The sequence below is a fragment of the Myotis davidii genome, unplaced genomic scaffold, assembly GCF_000327345.1.
Source record: "Myotis davidii unplaced genomic scaffold, ASM32734v1 scaffold933, whole genome shotgun sequence".
NCBI lineage: Eukaryota > Metazoa > Chordata > Mammalia > Chiroptera > Vespertilionidae > Myotis > Myotis davidii.
The window spans coordinates 776,999-790,083 of record NW_006285240.1 but is presented as its reverse complement, the minus strand read 5'-3'; the positions used below and the strand labels follow the sequence as shown (position 1 = coordinate 790,083).

Genomic DNA, 13,085 nt, shown 5'->3' with positions numbered 1-13,085 from the left:
TTTCATTACTGGGTAGAAACTAGAGTGAAATTAGTGAGACCAAATAGGAGGCTGTTGCTGGTCATGCCTAAAGATCATGGCAGTGATATTAGCCAACATGCTGCCTATGTGCCAAAAGCTTTACTCAGCTCTGTGAGCTCTGGGTGGGTGGCATTCCAGTACTGTTTTTCAGATGAAGAAATTTAGGAGCAGAGAGGCTAAGCAATTTGCTGAAGGTCACACAGCTTGGACTGACTGGATCCAGGATGGTAGGCAGGCCTAGGTGCTGGAAGGGAGGATTGTGTTTCAGAAGGTCCAGAGGCGGTTGATTACCTTTAAACTGGGCTCCAGGAGCCCTCTGGTAGCTCTGGCCACGTCAGTTCCTTCTTGGAGAGATGACAGCTGTTGTACTGTAGGAGCTGGCCTGGCCTGAGCTTTGTGGAGGAATGGGCCAGTTGGGGGCATTTGCTAGTGCTGTGGGCCCCCGGGTGCCTGGCTGCTTTTCCAGATGGTGGTAGTGGTGGGGGTATTGGGTATAATGTGGGGGGGGGGGGGGCAGAGGACACAGTGTGATTTTATTTAGTAAGTTAGCTTTACGTTGATATTTATTGACACGAGCAGGTTCCGCCAGTTCCCAGCATTTGGCTGAGGAATAAGGAACAGCAGACAACCAGCAGAGTGCTTTTGTATGATGTTTACTTTGTACAGAACTCTGTGCTTGGCACAACCTGCTTGATAATACAAGTAGCAAGAAATTTATAGCCACTAACGGATTATTTATACCAGAACACAAAAGACAATTTTGACGTGTTTTGGAGGCCTGTTTCTTGCAGGCGGCTGTGGAAAGTGCGTAGCTCATCTACTGAAATGTAGGAAAAGTGGTTAGCAGTCCAGTAGAGAAGCAAGGAATTGTGATTTTCCACTTTGTTTAAAACAACCTGCCTTCATTGGCCATGTTTATCATTGAATATATAGGCCTCAGTATTAAAGGAAAACTGACAGGCAGGGAGCATCTGCTATTTTACTTTTAAAAAAACATTCAATTGTTTCTTTTTAAGTAAAAAATATATATGCACGTGGTTTAAAAAATTCCCTGAGCCACGTAGAAGGTAGAAAGTGAAAAGCCTTCCTTTCATTCCAGTCCTCCCTTGATTTCCCCAGAGTGAGTTTCAGTTTTGTGTGTATTCTTGCATCCTGTTCTATGCAAATACAGCATTCTGAATACAATATGCACGCTATCCCATGCTTTGCTCTATTCATTGTCTGATACTTCTTGGAGATCATTACATATCAGCACATATAAGTTTCACCCATTTTAAAAAGTGGCTACACGATTCCAATGTATGGAACAACCAGAATTTAATCACTCTCAGTTAGACATGAACTCTTTTTAAAACAATATTGAGAGGTATACCCTTATGGTACATCCTTCGTTGTTAAGTTTTGTACATAAAAAATCTTGGGAGGCTTTTTGTGGACATCTGTTGTGTGGAAAACCAGTCACCTTTTAGGATTTAGCTTGTTTATCATAGTTTCCATCCTGCCAGCAATTGTGTAAAGGAGCTGGTTAATTATATCACCTCTATTTAAACATTTTCTCCTAAAAGTAAGGTATTTCAAAAAGTGTTATTTCAGGCAGGAACAACTTAATTTTTTTTAAAAAATATATTTTATTGATTTTTTACAGAGAAGAAAGGAGAGAGATAGAGAGTCAGAAACATTGATGAGAGAGAAACATCCATCAGCTGCCTCCTGCATATCCCCCACTGGGGAAGTGCGCGCAACCCAGGTACATGCCCTTGACCGAAATCGAACCCGGGACCCTTCAGTCCGCAGGCCAACACTTTATCCACTGAGCCAAACCGGTTTCGGCAAATTTTTAAGTAAGTCCCTCTCTTGATAGAAACAGCGGCCTTGATTCTGAGCCCCAGCACCCCATTAAAATCCAGGAGCTGTAAGCTAACATGATGGCGCGGGGGCCACTCGCTTCCCTGGATGCGGAGCTGCAGGTACCTGAATGTGGGGAATGTGGGGAATGTGCCCAGTGGCTGTTGGCGAAAGTCTTGAGCTTCCCAAGGACCTGCTCCTGTTGTAGCCACAGGACTGTGTCGCTGCTCTGTTTTCCACCTGCACTTCTGTGTCACCAGTTCGTGGGATATTTTTCTGCCAGCTTTGTGCATGTTAACCTATCTGAGGGGGTGTGTTTAAACTTCTTATTCAGATCGATGTATTTCTGCAAATTTCTGTTTTTCATCACCTTTCTAAAGTTAAATCTTAGGAAGATCTGAGGATATTTAAAGAAACTGGTAGTGAGTTTTTGTTTTTGTTTAGATGTTTTAGTATTTAACCTGGCATTTGGAACCTGGGCTTTGCCATTTCATTCTCTAGACTATTAATCATATTATAATTACTACAATTAAATTTTGGGACAAACCTGGAAGTCTGTGTATACTGTACCTCATTGGTCAGTCAATTAGTATGTCTTATTTTAAATTAAAAAACACAAAATACTAGCCTACAGATTTGTTTGAAAGACAATTTGCTAAAATATCACAGTATCACCAATGAATAGGCTCTGCTCCTTTTAACGAATTGTTCTTGTCAGTGGTGATCCGAGATGGGTGTAGTTACTGAGCTTTTGAAAGTATATATCTAACTTCTATAATGTGGGAGCCCCCAGTGAGCACCTATTAATAACTTCCTCCCATAGGTAATAACAGTTGCTAATTTGCATAGAGCCACTACTCATCAAAACCCTGCAGCTTTTTTTTTTTTTTTTTTTTGCCTGAGTTGTATGGATAAGGAAACGGAAGAGGATAGTTGAACACACAGGCCCACAGTTTGTAAGTTCCTCTGAGGAGTTGAGGCTCAGAATTAAATGACCTCTAACCATAGGTCATTAAAAGTCACACTGCTAATGAGAAGCCTCATAGTCTGAAATCCAGATTCTTCAGTGTTGCTCACAGTAGTTATCTAAGGCAGGACCTTATGTGTGGGCCTGTTCTACATATTTTAAGACATTTAACTTCCCTGGTATCCACCCACTAAATGTCAATTAAGACCCCAATGACTGTGCCATTCACAATGTCCCACATATTTCTAATGTCTTCTACCAGGTGTCATATTTACATTTCTTAATTTCATACTTATCTCTGACCATTATATTACATTGCCTCCCATGGGAATTTTTTAATCAGCAGTAATCAAACTTGACTCTCGCTCATAATTTGGAATAGTTAGAATAATTAGAATAATTGTAAATGCAAATCATTTGAATATAGAATCACAGCTGACAGAGAACATCCCACCCAGATCCCTGTTTTATGGGTTAAACACGCGTGCGCACGAGACACACACACACACACCCCCCTTCTATCCACCGAGCGGCACAGAGATGGGGGAAAAGACTTTCTGAAAGTCAAAAAATAAATCAGCAGGACTAGATTTAGCCCCTGCTGAGGTGGGAGCCATTTCTTTGTGTTACCAGTTTGCTGCAGGCAAATGTATTTGACTGAGCTGTATTTATTTTCTAATGAGTGATTTTGACCTTTCAAAGGGAGCCATTTGGAGAGTTGATGTAATTGAATGGAAACAGCACACTATGGAACTGCAGGACAAGTTTGTGGCTATTTTGGAAAAGATATTTCAAACTTTTTAAAATGCTGACAGAACTGGACACTTAGGGTGAGGCCTGTCAGTCTTCCCCTCGCAGGTGTTTGTGTAGCTCTCCCACTTTTTAAGACGAATAAGAGGCAGGTCAAATAGTCTCATCTAGACTAGTTCTGGTGGTTCCTGTAGAGGAAAAGAATTTCTGGTGAATGAAAAATGTTATTGTTTGAGAACATTGACTTGTTCAGGAAACTTCTTCAATCCCTGTCAATTGGCAGATACAGTTTTAAGTTCTGTGGATGAATTGGATCTAGATTTTGCGTGTTCTTTATGGTGCTGCTTCCATACTTTTTCAATAAAAGATATCTTGAAAAAATTACTTGATTACTTAGGGAACCAGACAACTGTAATGTCCACTTTACAGGAACAAGGTCAGAGATTAGTTCTGGTAAACATACCCTCTCTTTACCTGACAGTACCACCTCGTTTGTTTAATTGGATGCATATAGAATATGAAATGTTTTATGGAACAGATTGTTTTGTTTTATGGAACAGATTTTTTTTCATAACAGATTTGATAAAGTTGATTTATTATCTAGAGAAGGTCATTAGTTGATTATATCTTTTTAAAAAGGCATCTTTAACCTCACAGAATTGCTTGGACCTCAAATTTGGATTGTGGTTAATCAGTTAAGCCTCAGAGCTTGAGGAAACTATGACCAGTGCAGAAATGGCTTCTGATGAATGATGGGGGAGAATTTGCAGGTGTTGGACCAAACCTTCTCCAAATACCCTTGTACAAATTTGGATGTGTTGAAGGATATGTATTTCATACTAATTGTGGGAAAGAAAAGTTCATTTAAATTGTTGACATAGGTTTTCATTAGTGATTCAGAAATAGAGGTTGTTTTGAAATCATCCAAGTCATAGTAGTAGGAAAATAATTCTCCTTCCTGTGCTTTCCCGTCTCCTTTTTATTCTTATTATATAGAGACTGGGAATGTAACTTGGGACAAGTCTGAGTTAATTACTCACTGTGCAGACATTAGATTCATTTAGAGCTGTTTGCCTCTTTTATTTTCATGAGGGAGAGACCACTCATTAAAAATCTTGAATATGCAGAACTCTTTGAAAAAATAAAATTAATAAAACAGAACAGATTTAGGGTATCTCCTGGGGTTGTTCATCCCAATTTGTGTACATATCTCTTGCATCCATAGCTATAGTGTATTGCAGTTATCAGTGTTCTTAATGACAACCTTGATTCCAGACAAACATGTGAAATTGTGTTCTGGGAACTCTTGTTTTAAAATCAGGAAATGCCCAGCCAGCATGACTCAGTGGTTGAGCATCGACCTATGAACTAGGAGGTCATGGTTTGATTCCTGGTCAGGGCATATACCTAGGTTGCATGCTCAATCCCCAGTGTGGGGTGTGTAAGAGGCAGTGTATCAATGATTCTCTCTCATCATTGATGTTTCTATCTTTTTCTCCCTCTCCCTTCTTCTCTGAAATCAATAAAAAAATACATAAAAAATCAGGAAATAACCCCAGAAGTACCTTTAAGGAGATAGGAAAGTGTTTAGGATGCAATTTGAATGAAAAGTTTCAAAATAGTATGCATATATGTTCTCAATTTGGTGAGATGTTACTATGTTTTTCAGAACTTTATAGTGAACCAAAGTAACTCTTATAAGAAAATAAATGTTATTAGAAATGGGAGGGAAAAACCCTAATTCTTTTTTTTTAAATATATTTTTTATTGATTAAGATATTACATATGTGTCCTTGTCCCCACGTTACCCTCTACCCCACCCCCCGCTCATGCCCTCACCCCGCCCCCCCGTTGTCCGTGTCCATTGGTTAGGCCTATATGCCTGCATGTAAGTCCTTTGGTTGATCTTTCCCCCTTACCCCCACCCTCCCCTACCCTCCCTCCAAAGCCCGACAGTCCAATCAATGCCTCTCCGTCTCTGGATCAGTCCTTGTTCATCAGTTTATGTTAAAAACCCTAATTCTTGACAAAGCAGTGAATCTGGCATCTCTCAAAAAAAGAAAAGGGGCAAAGATATAGAAGAATATTTAATAGTTCAATAGCCTGGAAACATGTTCATATATTGTGACATGAAAATGATTATGAAATAGTATGTATAGTTCTAAACTTATGAAATAATGTATCAAACAAGAAGAATTCAAAAAGCATGTGTAAATAATCCCGTACTAGGATTGTAAGCCATGGAAAACAACCCAGAGACCTTCTCATAAACTGACCTCATTGTATAGGTGAGAAACCTAGAGTCCAAAGAGAGAGGAAGTAGAAAATAATAAAACTGCATTCAGATTTCTTAAGTGGTACAAGTTGTTTCTTCCATTTAGTCTAAGGAACAAGGTGGCTTTATTCTAACCATGTTAGTAATAAGTGGTTACATAAAAAAGTAACTTAAGTTGCTATAATGATCTCTGTTTCTTTTTTTCTTTTCCTTTTTTCTTTTTTTGGTTGAAAAAAAAAAACAGGCCAGTGTCAGTCCAGAAAGGCAGGGAACTCGCTGGTGATCAGGAGGTAGGTGTGAGGATCTCGGGAACTGGTGTGGGTTCGGTTCTCACTTTCTATGCCAAACATGGCCCATGAAGGTTGCTCTTACCCTAAGATCTAACTGGCAGCTTCCTGTAGGCTTCTTGATTCCAGTTCTTGAGGCAGAGAATCTGATTGGCTGACCCCATCTCTTTGCCTGTAAACACAAGTCACAGGCTCCTGGCCAGCCTATGAACGTCTGCCTCTTGGTCAGGTGTTCTTCCAGGCCCAGCTGTGGCTGTGTGGGTGGAGCTATAGCAGGTGATACAGAAGATGGCAACTGAGCCCGAGGGCGTGGCAGATCCCCCAGAAATAGGAGTGGTGAACAGAAACCCTGATTTATGTCTATTACATAAATTAGTTGATTCTCCGTTAAAAGCATTTCCCATAATCTGCTCTGGGACTGTATTTAATATTTTAATTTGTTTCTATATTGGAATAAATTTGGGATTTCCTTATAGCTCATCTTACTTTTTCTTTTTCTTTCTTTTTTTAATGGGCCCAGGTGTCCATCTTACATTCTTATTAGCCAGCTAAACGTTGCCTCATTTAGGAAAACAAAAGGCAGCTTTTGTGACTTGCAAAGTTTATTATGGTAGCTTGGTTTTACAATTCATGCTGAATTTTCTTTTGAAGCTATAAATTACTTCAAAGTATTTAAAAAAGGAAGCTAGAAAGTTCTTATTGTTCTTAGTTCCTTTAATTTTATTAAATATTTATTCTTCTCATATTGAAAAAGAATCCAGGTTCAAAAGGCAAGGCATTTAGATTAGTTTTTAAAGTATTTATTAAATTGCTGAGCAGTACACACTGTTTGGGATATGACGAAGTCTGTGCTTATAAGATGAGTTGAGAGATAGTGTGACTGTTTCAAAGGGAGGCTACTTGGACTATAGGAGATTAGATATACTTTAGAGAAATGTTTTAAAGGATTAAAAGGTTTTGATCTTAGTTAAAAAATTTGGATAGTGGCATAAGACTGTGTAAAGATGGTTTTAATGGAAGCTAAACTATAATCATATATTATATGGAGATAATTACTAAGCCAGAATTTATTGGATCCATCTATGATATTTAGAGAAAAAAAGTTTTTATTAGGTCAAAAAAGAGCATGTGGACAATTCCTCTATCATTGCAAATATATTTCCATTGTTGTTTCTAAATCAGGTGATACACGTGGATTAGGAGGGTGGAGAGCAGGGTTAGGGGAAGGACATTATAGGGAATTGCAGGAGCAAACATTTAGCAATGAATACATCTTTTGAGACTGGGTGGTAATCCAATTTTGAAAATAATGACTAAGTGTGGAAAGTTAAGGTGGATGAACCAGATGACTTGACTGGGCTGAACTAAGAAACTTGATATGATATAATTGGTAACAAACATGAATGGGGTTTTGTTAGGTGCTTTCCAACTCCTGTCCTAGGTAATGAGATCATTATAGGTGCAGATAAAGTGTGGCTCTTGCCCTCAAGGAGCTGTGATCAATGACATATGAAGAAGATTAGATTAGCACATCAATAGTTAGAAAGTTATTTCTTCAACTGGTGGATTTCCCAGTAAAAGTTTTGGGAAACTGAGCGTCTTCTGGGTAGCCTGAAAAAGGGAAAATAAGGGTTAAGATTTGTATTTTAAGGTAAGGGTGGGGTATCTGATGATTTAATTAGGATAAAAAATACCTTTTTGGTTTGGAAAACTCTTTATTGTGCCCATACATGCTATTTCCCATCAGTAAAAAGGAGAAGGCATTTTGATGTTTCACATGCTTGTTTTCAGGTTTAAAATGAGCTACATAAAATGCCTGGGAACTGTGCCTGGCCCTGCCTGGGAGTGCTCCTGCCCGATGTTGATACTTACCTCAGTGGCATTAGTTACCACATAGAAATGTAAATACTGGTTTACACGTTTTTCTCCTTGCCTAACTGAGAGCTCCTAATGGGAAGCCACTCTTTATACGCCCCAACCAATAAATGTTTGCTTTGAGGTCACACTCGGGTCTTCAGCATTAGCTTTCCATAGGAGACTGCACCTTTCAGTCACCTGTTGAAAAACAAAATTCAACTGAGGAAATCAGATGAGTCATACAAAATGGAAGGTTTCTATAGCCAGAAAGAAGGTGGGACTAAGAAGTTGCAAGTGTGGATTGTTTCAGACAAGGACACATTCCCTTAGGGAAGGCAGGGGGTGTTATCAGACAGATCACCTTCCTTGGTTGATCAGGAAAAAAAGGGGACACATGTAATACTTCCAACAGTAAATAATTATTTTAAAAAATAAATAAGAAGTAAAATGCCACTCCTAAGGCAGGCTGAAGCTAGGTTAGTTACTAAGTTTTGGTTTGGTGATGTGGTTTGGCCTGTTTCTGGGTTTTTTTTAAATATATTTTTTATTCATTTCAGAGAGGAAAGGGAGAGAGAAATAGAAACATCAACGATGAGAGAGAATCACTGATTGGCTGCCTCCTGCACGCCCCCTACTGGGAATCGAGCCTGCAACCCGGGCATGTGCCCTTGACCGGAATCAAACCCGGGACCCTTCAGTTCACAGGCCGATGCTCAATCCACTGAGCATGGCTAGGGCATGGGCTGTTTTGGTTTTTAAGCACTTATAAGCTAGACATGTGTTTTCTGAGGCCTTTAAACTGTATTTGAGTCTTCCATCCTGAGTGATGGTGAAGGTTCTTCTCCAGCAGAGGAAAGAAAAAAGAGGCTCACTTAAACTGTATTTATTTGAGCGGTAGAGAGGAAGAAAGCACTAACTTTGTAGTACTTTGGATTGTGTATTCTCTTAAAAATTCATTTGCTTAACATGCTGCTTATGAGTGAGAATGAGAAAGTCTTCCATGGTTTTTACTCTTCTAATAAAGATAATTTTAATAGAAAAAATAAAATAGAAATAGAAAAATATAATTAAGTTTACCTTGTGCTGTTATTGGTCTCTAAATTATTCATGTCTAATTACATACCATCTTTCCCCTGAGAAGACATGACCAAATTATATTTAGAATTTGGGAGAGGTTTGCCAACTTGAAGCATGCCTGCTGCGATTTCTCTTCTTTTTCTTTTTTAAAACAATCTGTTTTTTTTTTTTTTAATTTTATTTTAGGGAGAGAGATGAAGTGAGAGGGAGAGAGAAGAACATTGATGTGAGAGAAGGACATCGATCAGCTGCCTCCTGCATGCCCTCTACTGGGGATGGAGCCCACAACCTGGGCATGTGCCCTGACTGGGAATCGAAATGAAGACCTTTTGGTGCATCGGACAGTGCTCATCCAACTGAGCCACCCCGTCCAGGGCCCTGCTGTGATTTCTGTGTTATGTTTGCATGGTAGACATAGCAGTTGATTTCAGCTTTGTCTCCCAGGGGTGTTTTCTGGACAGCCACTCACTCAATCAGGTGGGTCCCCTATGTGAAATCACTGACCTCCCTGGTCTAGGAGGAAATAACAAGCTTTGAAAGGACTGGCCCTACAAGTACAAACTTGTGAAGTGGGAGTTTGCCGGGCCTTGCAGAATTATTTCAACTTCAATCTTCCCTTCAATCTTCCATTCCTGAGCCTCGCTTCTTTTTTTTAAAATAAATTTTATTGATTTTTTTACAGAAAAGAAGGGAGAGGTATAGGGGAGGGATATAGAGTTAGAAACATCGACCAGCTGCCTCCTGCACACTCCCCACTGGGTATGTGCCCGCAACCAAGGTACATGCCCTTGACCAGAATCGAACCTGGGACCCTTGAGTCCACAGGCCGACGCTCTATCCACTGAGCCAAACTGGTTAGGGCAGCCTCACTTCTTATGCTCATTCCTTTCTATTCTTTGAACATCTATATCAGTGTAGTTTTTCTGGAGAGGAAGCCACTGGCAGTAAACACATCGGAGTTTGAGTATTGCTATACCAGAATGCTTGTGAATAAGGGAAAGGTACCCTTACTTCCCCTAATATTCTTCTGATTGTCATTGGGTTAATGCTACAAAGATTCTTGCCTTACTGTACTCAGATTTAATTGAATGTTTAGAGCCATAACCTTACAAGTGTAATTTGCATATTTTTTCCTGTAGATACTTTACTTACAAGGATAGCATAGTTAAGTTGCTCGTTAACTAGTCCTAGAAGGAACTCGTATTGCATCTTCACAGCTCGTGTCCACTGAAATTCAACCTGCTGCTTTTACTGTGCCTTCCAGGTGGACAGTGTAAAGACATCTCATTAGCAGTTATCTAATCTATGCAGAGTCCATCCAGACCTGTTTTGGTTTCCTGTCCTTAAGTCACTGGCGAACAAGACACTTCCCCATCTCACTGGAGGAAGAGTGTCAATATCCTTTACCCAGGACTTAACAAAAGCAACTTGAAACCAGAAAATAGTAAAAGAATCATTATGTGATTTGGACTTGAAAGGAAATTTGGTTGCTTTCATCAGTAAGCCAGGACTTTCCCTTTGCTATCCAACAGGCATGATTTGGAAACCTTTTCTACTTCCTCACAATGTGAATTGGATAAGTTTTTGACCTTGGACAATTTTGCAACTTTGGACAAGTTAGGTAACTTCTTTGGGCCAAATGTCTGCATTTGAGAAGTTGGGGATACTAACCCTACTTCCCTTGCAGGGTTTGGTGGGATTAAATGTAAAGAATTTCATGCTATCTGACCATTATAGTTATTGTCATGGACATATTATTTTTGATGTAATAATGAGGATGCAGGAAGGCCTTTTAGCCAATGCCTTTTAGTTGGTACATCAGATACAGTCTTATGTCAACTTATTCAGATATTTTATTTCCTCTCCCTCTCAAGTAGTAGTATGGAAAGTTCTCTTTTTTATCTGTATTCTCATTTTGGACCCTGCTTTTGGAAAGCATTAATGATAGAATTAACTATTTTTGCAGGTTGGCATGCCATTTGAAGGTGGCATTATCATAGGTTCCTCAATGATTTGCTGTTTAATTTTCCTCTCTGCATCTGTGACTTTCTCTGAGGGACATCATGTTCTTTTGATTTCCCCCACTGCAGTGTGAAAGCATACAGAGCAATAAAACAAGTTAACATGTCAGAAAATCAGACCTTGTGAAGGGTAAAGATTTCTTTTAACTGTTTCCTTTGAGCTACAGAAAGATAAGATACAAGTGACAAAACCTTCAATTTTTTGCTAATTCAGGACACTTTGTGGACCCTGCATTACTTGGTTCTTTTCCTTTAAATCATTCATTGGTGGGAACAATACAGTCAGTATATTCTGTATCTGAGTACAATGGCCTCTTTTCTGTGAACATTCTCCTTTTTGTTTTTGATGTCTCTCATCCTACATAGAAGCTGGAAAGAGGAGCAGCGTTGCCTCCTCTACTCACTGTTGAACTTTGGGTTCCATACTTAAGTTTTGAAACTTAATCTCCGTATCTGTCTGTGGACTTTATAGCAATTGGGAGATCAAATGAGATGATGATGCATCGGGAACTTAGTTTAGCCTCCAGCACATATTGGCTTGGTTATTATCTTTATTTTATATGTGGTTTTGTACCTACAGGAAGGAGGTCCAAACTCTGTCTGACCTCCTCCCCTCTTCCCTCTGCTCCCATTCCCCCATTTCACCCTCAGCAGTACATTCATCCCGGACACACCTTTCCCTTCTATTTATAGCACAAACCAGCTTCTCTATCCTACAGTCTCTGGAAAACTTGCAGGTTGACCTCAACCATCTAACCAGACAAAGCACCTTCCTAAGACACATCCACATCTTTCTGAAATAACATCCCCTTCCACTCAGTGACTACCTGCTTCTCTCTCCCTAAAGCATTTTATTTGGGTCCAGATATTGGGACCCTTAGACTGTCAGAGAGATCCCTGAAAAATAATGCCTTTTTCTACAGGCAAAACTAGTGTGTGGTATTAGAAGTCAGGGCAGTGGTGTCCTTTGGGGAACAGTGGTGGTCACACATATGTGTTCACTTTAGGAAATTAAGGAAGCCAGCCTGCTTTAGATTTTCCCTATTCCTTCTTTTTACCCCCTGTCAAAATTTCACCCTACTTATATATTCTATTTCCAATCCACTGCTCTAAATCCTTATATACCTCTCCCATATCTTTCTTCACTATCCAATTTTTTTTTCTTTTATCTTCCTATTGTTTTGTTGTTGTTTGCTCGATTGTTGAGTATATTGTTGTTGTTGTTGTTTTTAGGATTGGTTGTAAGGTTATTTTTCTTTTTATTTTTCTGCTGGTCCCTCCCTCCCTGCCCCCCCCCAGTTATTTTTGTGCTTCTGCTTTCCCTTGCCTCACTTGATATTATTTGTTGTTTGTAATGTGCATTCATCTCCAGGGATCTGTTGCTGGAATTTGTTGGGATTAGTGGCAGTTCTATCGGATTTTTCTCCTCATATAAATAGTCTCTTCCTCTCTTCTACTTCATTCTATCTTTTTGCTTTTTTCCCCCTCCTTTTTTCCAATTTCATTTTTGCATTCCTTTTTTTTCTTTCCTTTTTTCTCTTTTATCTTTTTCCCTTCTTTCTTCCTTATACCCTAATTCTCTTAACTCGGGTGGTCACCTTTATTTGGGGTTATTAATATCATGAATACATTTGTGTTCAGTGCCTGATACGTTGTGCCTTGTTGTGTTGTATTTTGTGCCTTTAAATCAACACAGCAGATCCAAGCAACAGCAGCCTTTTGATCACCACATCCTCTGTCTGAGGAACAGCAGCTGTACATGAAGCCTCCCCCCACCAGCTAGAAGAGCCACGACAGCTGTGAACAGCACCCACCAGAGGAGCTGCTGCCAACTGAGGAGCAGCTGCTACCACAACCACTTGAGGAGCAACTACAGCCCAAGGAGCCACTGCCACCCAGGGAGCAGCCACTGAACGACTCAACATCTAGATATGTCGGTGAGATCAAACAGGGGTAGACAAAGAAACCCCCAAAGGAAAGAACAG

The 13,085-nt window shown here is 39.7% G+C and overlaps 1 protein-coding gene across 7 annotated transcripts in view; it reads left to right on the top strand.

The window, feature by feature from the left end:
• SGMS1 (sphingomyelin synthase 1) overlaps positions 1-13,085 on the top strand; it is a 213,577-nt gene that overhangs the window by 84,841 nt on the left and 115,651 nt on the right. The window contains exon 1 of one of the 7 annotated variants that reach the window (XM_015558825.1): positions 11,213-11,230. The exons of the other annotated variants lie outside the window; for them this stretch is intronic. The gene's annotated coding sequence lies outside the window, so the exon portion shown is untranslated. Of the gene's footprint in view, positions 1-11,212; positions 11,231-13,085 lie in introns of those variants that run through there. 7 annotated transcript variants of the gene reach the window in all.